The sequence below is a fragment of the Bactrocera neohumeralis genome, chromosome 3 (genome assembly GCF_024586455.1).
Source record: "Bactrocera neohumeralis isolate Rockhampton chromosome 3, APGP_CSIRO_Bneo_wtdbg2-racon-allhic-juicebox.fasta_v2, whole genome shotgun sequence".
Lineage (NCBI taxonomy): Eukaryota > Metazoa > Arthropoda > Insecta > Diptera > Tephritidae > Bactrocera > Bactrocera neohumeralis.
In genome coordinates, this window is record NC_065920.1 from 11,872,092 (window position 1) to 11,894,179 (window position 22,088).

General features: G+C 34.3%; 1 protein-coding gene across 1 annotated transcript in view; it reads right to left on the reverse strand.

Annotated features, from left to right (window-relative positions):
- Window positions 1-20,471, reverse strand: part of LOC126753865 (uncharacterized) — a 91,071-nt gene extending 70,600 nt beyond the window's left edge. The window contains exon 1 of the mRNA XM_050465602.1: window positions 20,228-20,471. The gene's annotated coding sequence lies outside the window, so the exon portion shown is untranslated. The remainder of the gene's footprint in view (window positions 1-20,227) is intronic.
- Between the last annotated feature and the right edge of the window lie 1,617 nt (window positions 20,472-22,088).

Here is a 22,088-nt window from a genome sequence, read left to right on the forward strand (position 1 = left end):
TAAAAAAAGCAGTGAAAATTATAGCTAGCGGGAATTTGGGAGAGTCAGTGAAGTTCATCGATACATAGTCGGTGAAAATCAGAGATATGAAATAAGAACTTGATAGAGATGGTGAGAACCACTGATAACCGGTGAGAATTATTGAAATAAATACGATGAGGATTACCGCGAGGTAATGAAAACCATAATCAAAGACATTTATTTCGGGGGGATCCATAGCCAGCTCATCAATTTTGTCTGATACCAGAAATGATGGAGAGATTCCGATAAAAGACACCAAAATAATCTCAGTACACATCTTCTCCAACGGCTTTGCACAAATCACTAGCAGGTATTTGAGCACGGAAGGAACCGCCAGGAGAAGGTTTGCGATACAATTAATTTCAGTATGTCGCTGCCCGGAGCAACTCATACTTTCTTTAAGTCTAATAGCAGCCTACCAGCAATATTTATAGATATAAGGTGTATTATAGCATTGAGTGTCTTGGTCCTTAATGCATTCTAACTGACAAAGACTACCTCAAAATCAGTATATATTGTTATTGGCTTAACTACGGTTTCATGCTTAGGCAACCTCTTCGTAGCAACGTTTCTCAAGTTTCCTCAAAAGGCTATTTTCTACTCGGACCTAGAGCAAAGGGCGTCTGAACCTATTTACTTTCCGAAGTCTAACTGAGAACTTCCCCGTTCTGTCGTAAAGGATATTGATGATATACTTAAGATTAACTTCGACCTCAACCTTAAATTTAATTATTTTTTTAATATTTTTGTTATTTGTCAAATTATTATTTGATATATAAAAAATTATAATTTCTACAAATAAACCTTCACTTTTCATCCAAGTCTTCATTACTTGGGCAGTAACGTCATAACAAACGAGTAAATTAAACCTGTGGTCTCTACAACATATCACGCATAATTTCCAGTTGCTTTCTATACAAATATTTATGTGATATTTTCATGCCTCGGCAAGCGCACACGCACATGGACACGTATGTGGTGGTCATAATCAAAACGTGCATATCCAGCATAAAATTAAAGCACACCTATTCATTACCATAATTACAAAGGTGTGCATAAAAGAGAAATTGCATCTACTCACATTCAAGGACACACACACACAAACTAACCACACAGTACACATATATGTACATATAACAGCCATTTAAATGAAAATTAACTTATTATATGCAGCAACACAAGCGCACAGCACAAATGCACATGCCACATGAACATAAATTGTATGCAGAAAAGGCGAGCGGGCTTTTGTTCTCTTATTTTTAATGCAAACCGCAATTGCCATTATAAACTCATAATAAAACTATAGTTGTTAGAGCGTTTAACGAGTGTGCATGTATGCGCGTGTGTTTATGTGTGTGTGTAAAAATATGCAAATAATTCAATTATGTGCGCATAAATGCAGTTGTGGGCATGAATAGTGCTTACAGTGGATAATACTTAATTAAGGTTGCTCATACGCAGTGGTGGCCATTCCAATTGCTGAATGCACAGTAAGCTGCTCAGTGCGTAATGTTGATTGTAGATATTTTTTAATGCGTTTAAGGTGGTTATTGGCCAATTATTTAATTGTGATCGCAGTAGTGTTTTCAAGTTGGCAACAAATTATGGGAGATATGATAAAATTATGCTTTCAGCAATAATTTAAAAAATCGGTGAGTAGGCAATAAATAATTATTATAATATTCTTTGATAAAGCAACTGAAAATTTATGATAGTTTTACTGAATAAATGTGGCTGAATAATTATGGAATCTTACAGCTTTTACTATTTTGAAGATTGTTGTAATATATGATGTGGTCTCAATACAAGTATAAGCTATAAGATTTACAAGTACATCGCTGAAAATATTGGCATGGCAAATATCTACCTAGATTTGGATTTATTATAAAAAAAACGTTAATTTAAGCTGCATAGAAGTAATAATACCCTTCACGGGTGCATAATTTAGAGCACTAAGGAGTATAAAAATAACATTATCTTATTGCAGCTATATGCTAAAGTAGTTCAATCTGAACAATTCCTTTGGATGTTATAGCGATATACTAAATAATAATCTGTGTCGAATTTCGTGAAGATAGTGTGTCAAATAAAAAAAGTTTTCCATACAAGGACTTGCGCACGATTGGTCAGTTTCTATGACAGCTATATGCTATAGTGTTGCGATCTAAATGATTTCTTTTCAGTTTGCATTATTGGCTTATGCAATAATCCCTGCTGAATTTGTAGAAGATATCTTGCCAAATGAAAAATGTTTCCATACAAGCACTTGATTCTGATTGTTCAGTTTGTATGACAGCTATATGTTATAGTAGTCCGATAACGATGGTTTCGAGAAATGAGAATTTTCTATGGTAGAAAAGGGCGTGTGCGAAATTTCAGGTTGATATCTCAGAAACTGTGGACTAGTTCGCTGGTATACAGACGTACAAAGCCAGGTAAATCTACTCAGTTACTCACGCTGAACTTATATACACGTAAATGTATATACTTTATAACTTAATGTATGGTATTAGAGAAATGAAACTAGTACTCAGAATACTTAAAATTTTAAATACTTAAGAATTATGAATATTTATTTGGATGATGTTCAGAATAGGTGCGTCAGAGGTAAGCTCTGAGATTTTATATGCACTTTAGAGACTTATTTGAGTTATATTACTCAGAAGGGGATATTTTTTCCCACCTGTGATTTTTTTTCTTCCATTACCTTCTCTAAACTGTTCTTTTAATAATTGTCAATTTAAAAAATATTTCTGAAAAACTTCATGTTTATGTTAACACCTGAATATTGTTTTTAAAAATATGAAAATGATTTATTAGGCAGCCACATCTATGACCTGACTCAACTTGCCCAAAGCAAATGCAAATTTAAGTTATTGTCTGACCTTTTTACCTCTGGCTCTTTTGCTTTTTAACCATAAAAAAGCACCTGGTTTATGCTTTGGTTATGGGTAATCAAGCGGCTTTGGTTATCTGAAATTTATGAGTTTCGAAAAAAGCAAATAAATTCATGTGTAAAACCACCGAGAGTTTAACTATGCAAACTTAATACAGATATACCAAATAGGTGCACATAACAAAGATAGAAACAATACTATTTTTGCAACACACAAATATTTATACCTATTTTTTTGAAACTAAATAAATATATTGTGTGGCAAAACCGCAAATACAGAAATTTCGCTAAACTCAATGTGTCAAGTGGGTATTACCACAAGAGACTCGAAGAAATTTATTTCACTTGTATTTGTTGAAAGTGGCAAAACGAATGTGGGCAGCAAGTGCTATAGAGCAGAGACAGAGGCAGACAGACAAAGCGAGCGCTTAGCAAGGCGGAAGTAATACAGATATGCTATAAATATAATATATGTAAGTATTTATATGGATTTGCACACAATTTCTATGAATGCTTAGTTGCATACATACGCACACACATGCATGTACTTATGTATGTCATGGTGATGCCTGCAAATATCTCTAGAGATATCAGCTTTTAAGCGCTGCTCATGCACCCACAGTACTTGAGAATGCCATTCTAACACCCACGAACAGGCATATTCGCACACACACACACACACACACTCGCAAACGCGCTTAAACCCAAACACATTCGCTAATTTACAACTGTGGCTGTGTGGCGTTACAAGGAATTTGCACACACTCAACAATTTCGTAGGGAAAAACCAAAAAAAAAATTTGTTAGAGCAGCCAACTAAGCTACACGGCAGCTTCGGGCTTGGGGTGTATGCATAAATCTTGCCTAATACCGTTAAGTATGCATTTAAGCATTTCGCATGTGGAGACAATGCTATTCTCAGTTCGTTAGCGAAAGCCGAAGTCAAAGCCCAAAACGCAGCAGGAAACTGTCGGAAGCTAAAGTATGGCCAATTTGTTGAAAAACTAATACACATAACAGTACACACATATATATGTATATGTATAAGTGTGGCTATAAATATGCACATGTATTATAAATACGAGTACACCTAATCTGCCCACGCACAGTTACTACGCCGGAACTTACATGAACAACAATAAATCATGCAAAAAAATTGTGATGAAATAAAGCAGTAAAATACTGAAATAAAAAAAAAATATTAGATAGCATTGAGCAGATGCAAAAATTGTGGGAAAATATATATCTTATTCGGTTCGTTTTACGTCGTCGTTAGCTGAGTGCAAGCATAAAAGTTAACGGTTAATTATTTTAAACAGAGTTCAGAGAGAAGGCGAGCGATGTGGATCAATGCCAATAGTTATACGTTCATTTAATTGCACACTTCCCACCCACTAAAATAGAAAATTCAAAATTACAGATTGTCGATGCTATGTATATGCGTTAAGAGTTTGAAAAATGTACAATGTTCTCATACCAACAGAAAGACAGTAGTCTTAAAAAATGAGCAAGAAACAGTAAATTTGGGTGAGAATGAGTTCGAGTTAGTGAAAAATAAGCGTTGACCCTCCCCACGAGCTTGTGGAAACCTCACAAAACTATCGAGAGTCAACTAAAGCCCGATAGGAAACAGTGCAAGCTTGATAGGAACCAGTGAAAGCCTGGAATATACATTCAAAGCTGGAGAGAAGCTCTGAAAGCGTGTGAGAATCGTCAATAGCCGATGAAAATATGTGAGAGTTAGTGGGAACCAATGAGAGTGAGTGAGAGTACATTAGAGCCGGTAAGAGGCCGAGAAATCCACTGAGAGCCAGTAAGAACCTTAAATGCTGTGAAAACTATAGCTAGTAGGTGTTCAGGAGAGTCAGTGAAATACAGCGATACATAGATGGTGAGAACCAATAAAAGCTTAAAATATCCAGCTCAAAAGAGTATCGACACACCCCACCTCTTCGTCGATTTCAAAGCTGCTTTTGATAGCTCGAAAAGGAGCTGCCTTTCTGCCGCCATGTTTGAACTTGGTATCCCCGCAAAACTAAAACGAATGTTTAAACTGACTTTTAGCTCCGTCAGGAATGGGAAGGGCTTCTCCGAGCTGTTTGATACCAAACGATGTTTCAGACAAGGCGACCCCCTATTGCTGGAGAAAATAATTCCAGCTACAGAACTTGATCGAGCAGATACAATCTATAAGAGTGTACAGCTGCTGGCGTACGCCGATGACATATGTATGTATATATAGTATCATTGGCCTTAATCTATAATTTTGTCTATCTTGGGACTAATATTAATATCAACAACAATGTTAGCTTCGAAATCCAACACATAATAACTCATACCAAATGTTACTTCGGAGTAGGCGATTGAGAAGTAAATTCCTCTATCAGAGAACAAAAGCCAAACTCTAAAAATCACATATTAACTATTCCCGTCCTGATATATGTATAGTGCAGAGGAATGGACGATGACAACATCTGTTCAGTCGGCGTTACGAATTTTAGTGAGAAAGGTTTATGGTCCTTTGCGCATTGGCAACGGCAAATTAAGAGACGCTGGCTAGGTCGTCCGAATGGATGAAAACACTCCTGCTCAGAGAGTGTTCGACGCAGTACCCGTCGGGGGAAGCAGGGGAAGAGGAAGACCTCAACTCTGTTGGAAAGACTAGATGGAGAAGGACCTGACTATACTTGGAACATCCAATTGGCGCCAAATAGCGAAAAGGAAGAACGACTAGCGCGCTGTCAATAAAGAAAAGAGAAACACTGACAGCTGGTGAGAATCATTGAGAGCCAATAAGGACGATAGATAATGAGAGAACCACTGATAGTCGGTCAGAATTATTGAAATACGATGAGGATTCCTGCGAGGTAATGAATACAAAGGCATTTATTTTGGGGAAGAATAGAAGAAGACATTTTATTATGAAAACGATTATGCTAAAGTGACACCTTTTTTTATATGAGAATAAGCAATGTACGGGTAAACATACTTAAGCTGGATTGGATATCTGATGAACATTTTCGTACAAATAGTAAAAATTCCTGTAATCAATAAAACTCCAATTTAATAGGTTTGTGAGCATTGTACTGTAAAATATGTACATGAAAGAATTTGAGCAATACTACAGAACGGTACTTATGGCAACAGGGTGCTCGAATGTAAGTTTGGTTTATTATATGCACATGTATGTACATATATATATTTTTTATACATAAATTCCACTATATATACATACATACATGTTTCTATACATTTATACAATTATACATATATAAATATTATTTGCCCTGCCAATAAACTCATAAAATAAACGAGAAATAAAATAAAGTGAAATCGTTTTGGGTGAATTGGCTGCGTGCGACTCTGTTGAATCTTAATGCGTGCTATATGTACATATGTATGACAGAAATCTGTGTAATAATGTTATTTGTAATCTGTATGCATATCAGCATTTTTGTTACAAATAAATAAAATAGTTGAAAAGAACACACACAGGCCCGCACCAGTCCGCTGATATTGTATTAACCCCATTCTAGTTACATGAATATGTTTGTTACTTGTGAGAGGGTATAGTAAGTGACCCTAGAATGTTGAACTGAACACAGACCTATAATAATAATTTCACTTATTGACGCAACATAATTGAATTTGAACGTGCGCAACGAAGCACAATGAGGATTCACTACTCCAAATATTTGCAGTACGTAGCGTAAATGAAGCGAAGAGAAAGAAAGTGGAGGGCAGAGGCTTTAGGCTCAACTTTTAATATAATAATATATAAGAAAATGTTTAAAAAGGCGACATACAGCTATGACTAGAGCCGAACCTCAATCAATAAAATCAGTTAAAGGTTTAACCCCTCTCTTTGCTGCTTCTCTCTTACTAGATATGCATCTATTGTCATTTAATGGGAATTTTGAGGAAATTTATTTGGTTTTTGATGCAAGTTGCCATAAAATTTTAATTATTTATCTCTTTAAGATTATCACCAAAATTTCCTTGATTTATTCGGTAGTAAGCTGTGAAATAGATATGAACTGTACGCTCCAACCGTGAAAGCAAATTTCCTTTAAAAACTAAAAGGACCAAACGATCTTCTTCAAGTTTCCAAGTAGTTTTAGAAGATAACGCATATTTCAAGAATGATGTCGAGAGACACGCAGAATGATCTGTGGTTTTTAAAAATGCTTAACGCTATCCTAGAAGTCTTGAAGATACTATAATATCAGGTTTTACAACAGTTTAATCTGTGTAACCTGAACGGACCAGGATTTATAACCGGCCAAGAACTGCCAAATCGGCTGGATTCCTTACAATTGTTTGGAGAAATTTGACAACTCTACAACAACAACATAGAATGCCAACCGTTAGTCTACAGGCTCGAAAAAAAATATAGAGATTTCATTTATGAAATGAAAAATCTTAAAGAATCATATATAGTACTAAGTATATGAGATCCTTAAAGAGCTTAGGTAACCGCTTATTAGGTTAGCCTTACAAGCTAACGTCTAACATGAAGTATATGTATGTATATCCTCAACACGATATAATAAGTTTCTCACGATGTGTGTAGAAAGTAAACGTCCGATACCATATATATTATATATATAAATGATCAACGATTCAGTCACGTTAATTTTTCGTCGGTATGACTGCATATATATATGCGATATACCCCTCAGTTTTGAATATATCGCTCTGAATTTTCGCATTCGTTTATTTTTCCCAATGAGGCTGCCTATTTGCTCAAACCGTAGATATCGGACCACTATAGTACATAGCTGCCATACAAACTGACCGATCCGGCTAAAGCCCTTATATGGAAAACTTCTTTATTTGACCAGATATCTTTACGAAATTTCACACAGATAATAAACTAAGACATCGCTACAATATTCGAGGAACTTGTTTAGATTGGTCAATTATATAATATACCTGCCCTACAAACTGAACGATTCAAATCAAAATAAATACATTTTTATACCATTTTATGTTAAAAAAATGCATCTGTGAAGGGTATACTAACTTCACTGAAGCCGAAGCTAATTTATTTTATTTTTTTGAAATTATTTATATAATTATCCAAAGGTTCCAGCGTCTCTTCCAAATTTCTGTATGAAAAATTTAGTTTTTAACTGAAGACTTTGAACGCCCTTTAGCAACAATTTTCCTTCGCTCTCCCTGTATAATTGGCACACACTCATTGTTTGCTTTGTTAGATTTTTTTCGAAGTGAACAGGAATATGTGTTTTCCCCAGCGGCCATCATAATTAAGCACCCATATTTGCATTCGCATATATAAATATTACTCATTTTTCGTTTTTGTTGTTGTTTTTTTGTTCCCATTGTGCTCATTAAAATTTCAGCAACTCTCTTAGCGGAAGTTCTTTTGTTCACGCTTTTTATATTTTATTTCGTTCCATATTATTTTAATGCTTTTGCGCCCTTTCATACGCACAGCGAAACAATGCAGTCGCAAAAGGTCACACTGCGTCATTTTGTGGTTGAATTAATAATTCTTTTATATTTCATTATTTCGAATTCCCTCACCTGGCATTGAACTACAACATACAACCATAAACATATATACACACAGTCATACATACATACATACGGACATGGAACATTTTAAGCTTCGGCACGGGAGCAAAGTTGCTGAGCATTAATGGACTCTGTAACTGGTTACCGGTTTCCCTGCGGTTAAGTTGCACCAATATTCTCTCTTTTAATTAGTAAATTAAATTATTAACATAAAACAAAGGGGAGCTGCAAGCCACACGCAGGTGTTTTAGTTAGAGAAAAAGATGAGATAGCTGGTAATGTCACCAACACTACACTAATTGTTACTTGCAGCATAACAGTATATATTTTTGGCAACAGTAGTAATAATACTCTAGCTACACATTGCTTCCTTGTGGTCAGCACAATGCATTATTTTAGTTTTAAGCATGTAATTATATTTGTTATTGTAATGGAGCAGGTTTTGAGGGTGTGCGCTCTCAATGTTTACAACAAATTATTTACAAATACCTTAAGGTATTTGCTTTTGAAGCAGCAGATAGATATTTATGATTATGTAGTCCATTGTAGCTTCAATCAAATTTTGTATTCTTCTTCTATCTCTTCAAGAGTTTTAGTCAAGCATAAAAGCAAATTTATACATGTATGGCTAGAGTTGCTTTATTTATGAATACACAATGACGCTTGGTAATATCTCACGGCATTTAAGTTTGACAAGATCTTGGAGTTAATTTCAGACTACCAAGTACTTTTGTGAAAGCGATTCAGATTCAGAGGATTACGCAATTCGTAATAAGGGAGCAGTGAACTTCTCCTTCTATATTTTTTGATTTTAAAGGTAGGATAGATAGATAAATTGGAAGGATATGCACACCGATCATAGGTCTATTGTGACCTCTGATTCCTTTACATTGTTTCGTTTAATCCCAGAGGCCTTAAAGCATCTAGGATGCTAAACATATAGAGGATATTTATGTATTGTCAGAATTCGAATCTTTATCTACTACGTTTCTAACAAACTTATTGAATTCCTCCACCCCTTTTAATAAGAATAGAATCTGAGCTCACAGAAGAAAGTCAACCAACGAATATTCTGATATTTTTGAAAAATAATAGAGAAAGTCTCACTTGCTTTTGCAAACTAGTTAAAAAATGTCTATATTGTGCTCACTTATAATCAGTTCAGTTCAATTGATATAGTTACTTTTTAAATATACTATTTGTCACGAAATCATTAGTATAATTATCTTAGTTTTCTTAAATAGGTAGAATACCCCCCAATTCGGGTCTAGAAATTATAATTTATTTTTTTCCAAATTTCGTTAGTTGAAGTTTTCGAAAATATCTTTCTGAAAATATTTTTAATTCTCTTACAACATATTACTACAGAAAATAATAGTTTCGTAGAGGTCACAGGAGCATGCACAAAACTCTCTATACCTATGAGTAGTTATCCGAGCATATTCCAAGCAGAGGTCTTTGTTATAAGTCGGTTTGTAGAGTTATACCTCCAACGCAGCTATCGCAATGAACATATATGTAGCTATACTAAGCGATAGTCAAGCAGCACTGAAAGCGATTTCTGCATACGAGAACAAACGCTATTGGTGCAGGAGTGTATGGAACGACTGTATGAACCTTTCATTGTGATTGCTCCCCACACCATAAAGGAGCTGATCCGCAAGAATAAAGCGGTGGGAAGGGAGAAGCATTGACAACAACTCCTAGGCATGCACCAAGCCAAGTTGCTAATGGGTGGTTACAAGCTTGAAAGGTTCAAATATCTAATCAACCTCATAAGGGTAAAACTCAGGATACTTGTCGCCTTATGCACTGGCCATTGTAAGTTCAAGAAGCACTTATTTGACATGGGTCTAGCTTCTTGTGCGAATTGCGGGTTCTGCGACTTGTAGTATGACGCAGGATAAATGCCCTTGAATCCATGTTTCAAAATAAGGATCACATTTCCTCAACACCCCTTAGCAGTATATTGGAATTTATCAATTTTCTGGTGCTAGTTGAGACGTTGTGCCTGAGGGGAGGACACAATAGGCCGTGGGTCGCGGTGCAATTCTCATTAACTTATCTAATCTAATCTAATGAGACTTAGTACGCGTGTTCGCTAGCATTCAATGGAAATAACATCGTTAAATATAAAGTTTCGTAACTTAGCACTAAATTATGATATGAAACTATAATTTGGTACATGGGATTGCAGTAGCAAGGGACAACAAAATTTTTTGATAAAACGCAAATGGATAAAATCAGATGATAACGATGTCCATTCACCAATAACGCTTAAGTTAAAAACTATTATAAGTGCGATAAATAAGTGAAGAAATGCGCCCCAAGCAGTAAATTGCACAACCAAGATGGTAAGAAAAGGCCGTATAGAACCCGGTTTAAAAAGTGGACGTGTGGTGTGGCAGCAACCACCTGTAGGTGAAATTCTATACCTAAGGTACTACTTAATCACTTTCAAACAAGTACTATAGTGTGTGTGGTTATCTAAACATTCGCATTTTATAATGTGGATTATAACCAGGCATTCTTTCCATGTAACAAACTTTTAATTTTCTCAAGGAACCTTACGCCCAAAAGTTGTCAAAATCGGACTATAACTTTTCAAGGCATCAAATTTGTTAACCCCAGTGAACACGACAGACTTTTAACGAACAATATGTGGGCTCTAGCATTAAACTTCAGGGAGAATATTTTTACGGCTAAAATCGAGACAATATTTTCCTCAGCCTCCACATACATAATACAAATATTTTGGAACTTTCGGTTAATTTTATACCGCATCTGTCGGTCAAGTACATATTCTTATTCTTAAATAACCTCTTTCTACAAGTAGAAGAAATTAGTGCAATACTTCTCTAATTGAATATCAACACCTCAAAGTATTTCTTCTTACAAGGTGCGGGAGTATAAAATGTTGGGTTACAACCGAATTTAGCCGTTCCTTCCTCACGATATCTCAAGTACTAATTAGACGATTTACCTACAATTTGTCACAAATATTACATAAACATTTTTTGCAAGAAATCAAAAAAAAGTTTATAATTTGTAATATTTCAAAAACTTTTCTTATTGTTCCAAATTTAGTAAAAAAAATCGATAATTGTAGTAATTAGAAATCTGGCAGTTATTTTATTTTTGAAATGAGAATAAAGGTAGAAACCGTGACAACATGAACGTAATTACATTAAGCAGCTAAAAGTTACGTATACGCCATGACCAACAAGCTTATTGAATATCAAACAAAACCAAATTTTGCACATATTTTCGTGATAAATAAAATCAATTACTACAACCAAATAAATTTATTACAATAAATCTTTTAATGTGTTTATATTTTGGTATCAATTAAAAAGAGCTATAAAATACCATTAATCTCCGCAAAGCTTATAAACACATTTTACGCTATCACTTCAATTGTCTGCAAAATGCATAAAAATGCAGAAGCATTTAATTTGAAATCATATTTTTGCTGAAAATATGCGCTACTTTAAGGTTTTAAGCAGCAAAAATCCAATAAATCTACACTGCATTCAACACTTCGCACATCAAACGCGTTGCAATCAAAATTATTATTAGCGCTGTGAGTTGTGGGGCTTTAAAAAAAATTGCCAATCAGTAAATGGAATAAAAACCCGCTATAAAAATAAAAAAATGCATTTCATTCACACTTTGCTTGATACTTTTATTATGATTTGCGCGGTGTAGGCTACGTGCATTGCTATACACCACGCAACATGTTGAGCGGGATATAATTACTTTGTTGATACGGATATTATGGTTTTTTATACGGACTTTCAAATTACATAAAAATGAGATATCAAAGCGAAGATTGGCAAAAATATTTAGTGATACTAGGTGGATGAAAGGCTTGAAAACAGGTGAAATCGGATTTATGTACATAAATATAAAGTGATTCATAGACGTTGAGCTAAAACAAATTAGTACCACAGTAAGTGCAATCGGTTTTTACTTAATCAATTGATAAATATTAGAAAAGTGTTTTGAATGATATTTTTTTCATTTCAGATATTGTCCACTCTCTACAAACCTTAATATTCCCTGTGTGTTTAAGTCTTGGTTTCTTTCGAACAAAACTCCTCCTTACTTATTTAAATACTAATTTTTTTTACTGAGTATTCAGTACAGAACTGTAATATTCATCAAAAAACTTGCATGCATAATACACATAAATAGAAAAATAGTTGGAAAAAATTATATTTTGTATTCATTATTTTTTCGTAAACTGATAGCCAGCATAAAGCGAATTGTCAATTTGTTCAATTTCTAATTAAATTGTTTATTTATATAAAAAAATTCAGAAATCTGGCATTTCATTTTCTAATTCATATAAAAATAATTTATATGCTTTATTCTCATCATTGATATCCATGGTCTACGCAAATAATCACATTAATAAACACACATATACACCCACAAATACAACCACATAAAAGTATTGTGCATATCAGCACACATACATACACACCTATGTATGTAACCATGTGGGTGTTTTGTTATTTGTGGCATGCAATGCAATTGCATTATGCGTTCACATAGAGTACAGTTAGATATGCAGATTTGATGTTGTCATTCGAAATGCATTGATACGATTTATTATTCATTCGCTTCGTTTTAAATTTGTTTTCTACATAAAATTATATTTATTTTCAAGCTCAAAAGTCATTTTGTGACATCTTAACACCACGTGGATTTATGCTGCAGAAGTCATATCGAAATACAATAACAAAAACTTTGATGTGATAATAAACAAATGGATATATACATTTAATTTAAAGAGACAGACTATTTGTTAATATTTATTATACAGAATTATCAAGAATTAATTGTGGTCGGTGAAAAACTAAATCGATTTGAGTGCAGTTCGGAGAAAATTGTGTGCAACATGTTAATTTAGAAGAGCATACAAGTTAAAGGGGGCAATTGAAAGAGCGTTTAATAAAGAAATTCCTAAAACAACATTTTATCTTTATTGTTTACCACATTATTTAAATCTAAATGTATTTTGGACAAGAGAAAAAATTAAATTACAGTTTAAAGGGGCACACATAGTATAAAATATTTAAAAAAATAAATTGAATTGTGTTTTCATATTTCGATAGCCTATACCTTTAAAAATAATGTTCTAAAAACTCAAACTAATATCTCAATTAAATTTTTAGTTACAGCCATTTAAAGTGTAGCCGCTTAGTCCAATCATTTTTCAAATTTGCTGCAGTGATAACTCCAAGATAAATAATATAATTCATAATGAAATCTGATTCTGTTTGTTCTGTCTATAATTTTAGGATTGGAGGATGGAGTCATGTGTAGAAGTTCACGCAAGTGCGGAAAGTCTCTGATCGCCATTCACTTGGGAGTGGAGAGAAACGATTCTTTTACACATGGCTCAAGCAGCTCACTACTTCCGGTCTTTGACTAAGTATCCTCTGGGTAGCGTTTGAAGGCGAGCTAAAGTGAGAAGGCGAAACATCCCCAGCATAGGGTTGTGCGCTGGGTTTGGGACCCGCCACGTTAAAAAAACACCCCCAGTGAATAAGTATAACCAGCCTCGGATAATTTTACATACTAATCGGTTTTTCATCCGATCAAAGATGTAATTTTGGTAGGTCAAAAAACAACCAAAATTTGGTGGGTAAAATACAACTTTTTTTAAATGTCTCCTTTTTATCAGTTTTTCCTAACGAAAGCCAATGGAAAGGGTTCAGAGGCTACCTACGCAGTACATAACAATTCCAGAGCCAATATCTACGTAGACAACTGGGCACCAATCAAGGCATCGTCCTTGTATCGCATATTGGCCAGCAGTGTCTTAGGAAGCAGCGCAGCAGTGTAAAGTGTTGCCAGAGGTAAGAGACTTCACTTCTACACTTATTAATCAAGGTACAAATATAGAGTCATCCAATTGTCAAATCATGGAATAATTTCTTTTTTTGATGATTTAATACATTTGTTCAGATTTTTATAAGGCATATTTATTTACTACTTAACCTAATGAAACTGAAAAACTACAATCGCAACGGACTTGATTCTCCTCACGAATATAATCTGTTTAATCGCCTCCATCAGCTTTACAGACTGATACCTTCAACTGAGAAAGAAATGTCTATGCTCTAGAGACTGAACTATATTTTCTGGTATCAACTTTGTCATCATTTTCGAAATTAGGAGTAAGAGATTATTTTCTCCTGTCATCAAGCAGACCAATTTGCACGAGACGAGAAAATATTATATTTATTAAATGATAAAAGAACAAAAAATGGCAACAAACTAATGAAAATACGCTTCTCATTTAACACATTTCCTTTTACATCTGAGACTGGGTTGAGCATTCACAACGTCTTCTATGAATCTTACATCCTAGGTAGGGAATATCTTTCAACAACTTGGATCCTCATTTCGGTCTCTAATGATGCTGAGGATGAATCGACCAATTCATATGTAATATACAATAATGATTTTTATTAAATTCATTTTACTTTGGGCAAAATTAAAATACTTTGAAACTTTCAGACACCATTAATAAAAATAATTCAAGGGGTTAACTGAGACTCTTACGTTTTGAGCGGGTAGAAAATATTGCACTTTGGCTTGTTTAGAGAAAAGACTTTGTGAAGAGAACAATTGAACTTGAAAACATGTTGAGAAAAGAGCACGCAATTTTGACAGCCCAAGCATAGGGCAGCATAAATGAAACATTTTTGTGAGAAAAGAAAACGCTATAAGTAAATGCTTACTTCACCCGCGTTTGGGCAATGAGTTGAACAAAGGATATATTATATAATACAAGGTGTCTTCCAAAGTAAACAGGACTTTTTGAATCTAGCGCCCTGGTGGCGCCATCTATGTATACGTCGACTGGTGCGTAAGAATCTGCTATCTTTATCGATTGTCCAGTGAGAATTTCATAACATTTCATAAATTGGAAGTGAAATTGTTGCCTTTTAAGTGTCAATATGTTTGTGTTAACGGTGCGAAAATGAGCATCGAACAAAGAGCCAACATTAAATTTTGTTTTAAAATTGGTAAAACTTTTACCGAAACGTTTCAATTGATGAAACAAGTTTATGGCGATGATTGTCTATCCCGTAGCAGAGTGCACGAGTGGTTTCCCCGTTTTCAAAGTGGTCGTGAGGACAAAAATGACGATCAACATATGGTCCAATCAAAATCCATGATCACAGTAAATTCCATCGAAACTCTGGGTGAATTCATCAAAAATCAGCCGAAATTATCATTGAAGTTCATGGAAATGGAATTAAATATCTCCAAAACATCGATTTATCGCATTTTGACCGAACATTTGAATTAAATAAATTGATTTAGTTCTGTTTTTTTTGTAAGACCTGTTTACTTTGGAACGTGAAAGGTGTGTGCACGGTTTGTTTCCTGTTATTTACCTCCCATTCCTCACGCTAAACAAACATAATGATGATCTCTCTATTTTTCCACGTTTTCAAAATCCTTTCAAAATATTTGAACAAACAAGAGCAAACTATAGTTAGGAATCATAAATCCCTACTTAGCTTTTATTCCTCGACTGAATACATTTTAGTGTTCATGTCGTCGGTCCTTAGGCTTCGAAGTAGTCATCCATTGGTGCTTCTGGCAGTTTTCTCAATTTTCGAATCTAATATATAATTCTAAACACAAACTGACAACTCATTGGGTTTCTGCTTATACAATTTCTTCTTCTTATAATAAGTCCTTATTAAAATCATATAAAATACAATCAAACAGTTCGAGTGCTCTATTCATGGCCGTGTATTAATGACACTTAACTTTTTTCCATTCAAAATATTAATTCAGAAACTTTCCTTCAATATTTGCCTTCCTTTTGAACTGAACTTTAGTAGCGTACATTGTGCCTGTGTCCATGGAAGTTGAGCTAAAAATTGCTCAGCTTTAGTTTGTGCATAAGCGCTGCTACGTATTTACAGCCATTTTACTTGATATCCTTCCCGCCCAAGTGAGTTGAGTGCAAACAAAGGCGCACATGACAACACTTTCTTATTTGTCCTTGCCTCTTAAGACGCATTTTGGTATTAAATAAAGATTAAAATATGAAGCCAGGCATGCGTAAAGCAATTTACTATGTTTGCGGCGGTGGTGGGCGCGATGGCAGCGCCTTTGTTTATGCAACACCAGCGCAAAACGATAAAAACCTGCGACGCAATGTTGTCTTAATTTCTCGCGCATTTGCACGACAGCCGGAATTGTTGCTGGTGTAATTAGGTAGCAATAGAATGGCTACAAAATGGCAATAAAGCAGAACGAAAATAACACACAACAACAATAGCAGCAATGGCAACAGCAAACTAGCAGTTAAACTGAGCAAAGCACACAGATAATGCAGCCGAGCAAACAAAGAAATGATTCAATTAGTTTTAGTTACAGCACAATAAATGACAACAATAAACCAAGCAGGCCATAGCTTGACATAGCAGGACACTGCCGGTCACCACAGCGTAATGGGCGCAGGCGACAGCGTGCCCCCAAAGTGAAAGACCCACTAGAGACTATCAGTGACGGGCATCTCAGTTACTTGGCAGCTTGACGGTGGTACCCACGACACATTAAGAATATGGCAAATAGCCGACGAGGTGCGAGCTAAGCAAACATTAGACAACGGCTGAGCGAGTGGGTAAGGTAGCTGAAGGAGCTGACCGCTTAATAGCTGTGCAGGCAAGCGTGAAGGCAAAATGAAATAATCTGTATGTCTATATTAAGTACATACGTGCACATGCCACATACATATATGCTTAGAAGTGGGGAAAACGGACAAAAAAGCAAATTAAAATCTTGTACAAATTAACGCTTGTGACAATGCAAGCTAACAAATTGGCAACAAACAGAGCAAACAAATGCATGGACAGGGTGCTGGCAAACGGAATATAAAACGAAATTGAAAAACAAAATAATTGCTCATGGTCACAGAGCAAATAAAGCAACTGGAAAATAACAAAATCAGTTTATTTTTATGTAGAATGCAGTAGCTAGTGGGTAGTTGGGGCTTGGCGCTTTGAGAGAAAACACAATAATTGACTCGATTTAGAAATAAAAATGAATATTTACCAGAAATATACGTTTAGTGTTGGCTTAATATAAAAAGTAACAGAAAAATAAAGAATATTCGAAAAAAAGTATTTTGGCTTAAAGTACTACATATTTTTAAATTTCTCCTATTCTTATAATATTATCTATACATAAAGTTTGTGTTGTTATTAATTTTGTAATTAACTTTTTTTAATATCACGAAAAGAGTGAAATTTTTGCGAAATTGTATTCATATAATTAAAATAATAATATAGAAGGACCAAACTGAGATAATTCAAATAACAATATAGGGACATTTAGAGACAAAACTCATATGATGCCTACATTTAGGCTGTTTTTATCGAAGACACACACCTTTTTTGTAATATTAGTGAATAATTTAAATATAAATATAAGATTCTTATTTCAATATATTATTTCCAATATATAGAAGTATATCGCATAATTTTTTAAAGTTTATTAAGATAATTCCATTAACAGCATAAGGAAAATGAGAGCCAAACTCATATGATGCCAACATTTTGGCTGATTTTATCGAAGACACACACCTTTTTTTGTAATTTTAGTGAAGATAGATAAAAATATAAGATTCTTATTTCAATAAATTATGTCCAATATAAAAAATTATAATGTATAATTTACAAAAGTTTATTGAGATAATTGAAATAACAACACAGTGGGGTCAAACAAAAGTCTTGCCTACAATTAGACTAAATTATCGAAGACAGACACCTTTTTTGTAATTCTAGTTGAACAATTTGTGTGGTATATAATTTTTACATAATACGGATTTGCTCACGAGAACAAGGATTTTACTCAAAGAAAATAAATTATTGAAATGTCTGAATTAAGTTTTTTAATGAAGGTCAGCGCCATTTATATTTTTTATATCCTAAACAGAGAGCATACCACATAGTTTTGAATACTCAAAAGGAAATATCGAATACCGTTTAAGGTATTTTTACTTATATGATCAACGCCGATGTAGCCGAGTGCTTTTGTCTGCCTGTATATGTATATTCGAACTTGTTTTTGAAATATCGATCTCAAGTTTTGTTACGGTCTTTCTCTCACTAAGAAGCTGCTCATTTATTGAGACCGCCGATACCGGACCACTACAGCATATAGCTGTCATACAAACTGAACGATCGGAATCTAGTAAGGAAAACGTTTTTATTTGACGAAAGGTCTTCAGCAAATTTGACAAGGGTTATTGCCCGAGGCAATGAAGCAAACTCCGAAAAAAAAATGCTCACATCACATCACATTTCAGACAATCACCATGCAAACTGAATGATCGGAAGCAAGTTGTTCTTTAGAAAATATTTGAAAAAAATTTTCAGATCGGACTACCATGTAAAGGAGTAATCAAAATCAAGTTCTTGTAAAGAAAACTTTTTCATTTGACAAGATATCTTAACTAGATTTGGAGAACGCAACGCTACAATCTTCAGATTGTTCAGATGGGACTACTATACCATATAGCTGCCATACAAACTGACTGATCAAATCATGTTAAAGATCATTTTCATCCTCTTGTGCTATAAGAAATGTACACTATGAAGGATATAAGGAGTTGCTTCTGTTTTTTTCAATATTATTCTACTTTACTTTATTCCCTGTTTAATTTATTCTTAAGGTTTTCTTCATATTTTTTAGCATTTTAATATTTTTTTTTAAACTAAACTTAATTAAGTTTTTCCTTGAATTATCCAATTACTTTCCTCCTTCTTCATAAAATGCCCCTGAAAGTATATTATTTCCAAAACCAAATTATGCCAACTTAATTAGCAGTTTGCCCAAAAATGTGCGCTAACTATTTGCGAAGCTGCTTAAAACATTCTAATCATGTATACATGTGTGTTTGTGTATATATATAGTAGACATAGGTATACATGTCACTGGAGACGACATGCACGTGCTGGCAGGAAGTCGACGCCTGAACAGCAGGAGCTGCGCATTTAATTTATTTCTTTTTTTCACATATTGAGGACACTTTGTGTGTATTTTGTTTTTATACATTTTATTTACATTCTTTTGAGTTGTTGTTTTTTTTTGTACTTTTACGCCACGCTTTGTCTTTGGTAACTGTCTCATTTATGTTACATTTCCGGCGCACACAGTTTTATTTCTTACACGTTTTGTTATTTAATGGCGTTTTTGTTTTTGACGCAGTACCAGTAGGTGAAACTGTATCTGCTTCCGTATGTATTGTCAACATGTTTGCTCACATACACATATATACACATGCATTTTGCTTTTTTGCTGCTTATCTATTTCTAGATGATGTGCGGCATTGCGGCGTTGGGGCTTCACGTGGATAATTTGCCAGAAGAGACACGAAATGTCACGCACAGCGCACACCGCTGGCCCCTCGCTTGCTGGCAGCAAAAATTATACGCCACTCATTTTGTCACATGCACGCACACACACTCACCGATTTTTATAGCTTCATTTGTGCTACAGTTGATTGTTGTTGTTCGACTTATCTTCTTTTATTTTTATGTTTCCACACTTAATTTGCGCGCTTGCTCATATTTATTTAACACCAGCGTGTATTTGCTTGTTTATTTCGGGTGTACGTGCCACAAAAATGGGAGACTTGTCAACACAACAGGTCGTCTGCATGAACGACTACATAACATAACAAAGGAATATATAAATAAATAATAATAAGTAGGTGAAAATTACCGCTTGGAGAGCTGAGCTAGGCGTCTATTGCGATTTCGAATTATGCGCCGTTACAATATGCATGTATGTATTTGTATATATTTTGTTAATTTTTCTAAAATTTTTTTCACTTTTCAACTTTTCAATCAAGCAATATTACATACACAATAACTCAACAATAATTATTCACGCGTGGGTGTTCGCTTATGATTTTTTACTAATTTACTAACTTCTCTGCGAGCGCTTTCACTGTTTCCGTTTCGAGTTGTTGACGCTTTGGCCGCACACGTGAGACTAACAGACCGCGTTGCACAGACAGCCCATTAACAATATGAACGTGAACCGAAATACATGCAGCCCACTGAAATATATACACAGACATACATACGCTCATACTAATAGGAGCTTGCGTGTGTGTTTAGTATTTCTGGGGGGTTGTTTGTACGCAACATATCAGCTGTGCTAATGGCTTTGTATGCAAGTATGTTTTGTTTTTGTTTTTGCAGCATTCATTGGCAGCTGCGCACAAGCTACTGTGGTTAACAGACTGTTGGAACACTTTTACTTTTCATAGCATCGTACTGTCTGTTAAAAGTGATACCGTGCGTATGAGTGACCACTGACAAAATGTGATATTCAGCAGTGATTATAACAGTGCGCTGTAATGTTGAGCAGTGAACAGACTGTTGGAACACTTTTACTTTTCATAGCAGACAGCTGTCTGTTGTAATCGGTATAGTGCGTATGAGTGACCACTGCCGAAATGTGATATTCAGAATCTATTATAACAGTGCGGTGTTAATGTTATGTTAAGCAGTGAACTGATGATTATTTAGTAGATATAATAGTGCTTTGTAAGCAAATTTTGAGTAAATGTTGGAAAATTTATATTATTATAAAAAAATGCTAAGTATGACGGACTATATTTTACTTTTCAGTGTAAATTTAGTACAAAAATAAAAAAAAACGTTTACTTCGCTGTAACAAATTCAAACACTTCAGAGGTGATTTTTTGTGTAGCATAAATGTATATGCAAAGATCTTTATTTCGATGCCATACTGCTCTGATCTTAATTATTTATAATGAGTTTATGGTGCAATTAGTTAAATAAAAAAGTTTTCCATTCAAGAACTTGATTTTTGGCAGCTATTTATATTTGACAGTGGTCCGAAATCAGCAGCTTTTTAAGGAAAAAAATAATAATTTTTCGCAAGCATTGATTCAATTTTTTAATAACACATCTTTTTATTAAACTATTTCGAAATTTTGGTTTAATTTTTTAATGTTAAATATATAACATAACAGAGAGTAATTTGTATATGTTACTTAACAGATTTTTTTGTTTACTTTTTTATTTCAGTTCTGCACAGCATCAGCTGTTTTAAGCAGCACTATTATTTGCAGCTTTGCAGTGGTGGTACATAAGTATGTATAAACATGTAGATATATGTACACATACATATGTATGTATATAAAAATATCGTATACAACACAGCACTAGCAAAGGTATTAAAATATCTGCATAAGAAATTACGCTTTGGAGAATTTCATTCACACGTTCGCAATTATTTTGAATGAAACTGTTAGACAGTGAATGTAAACGAGTTATTAAGAATAAATTTTTCTAGTTTTGAATTACTTTTTGGTTGAAATTCTGTAAAATATACTGCTTAAATAATAACTTAATGGAATTTTGGTTTTTCTAGCAAATTTTTTTCGACTTTATTTTTCGTTGAAAAAAAAGCATGCCATTTTCTGATGATTTTAATAAACTTGAAGCGTAATGAACATGCTAGCGTTATCCTTACGAAATTGCCAATTTGCAACAACTACTAGCTTACAGTTGCTATAACGCCTTAAGCAATTGGTGTACCTATTTGC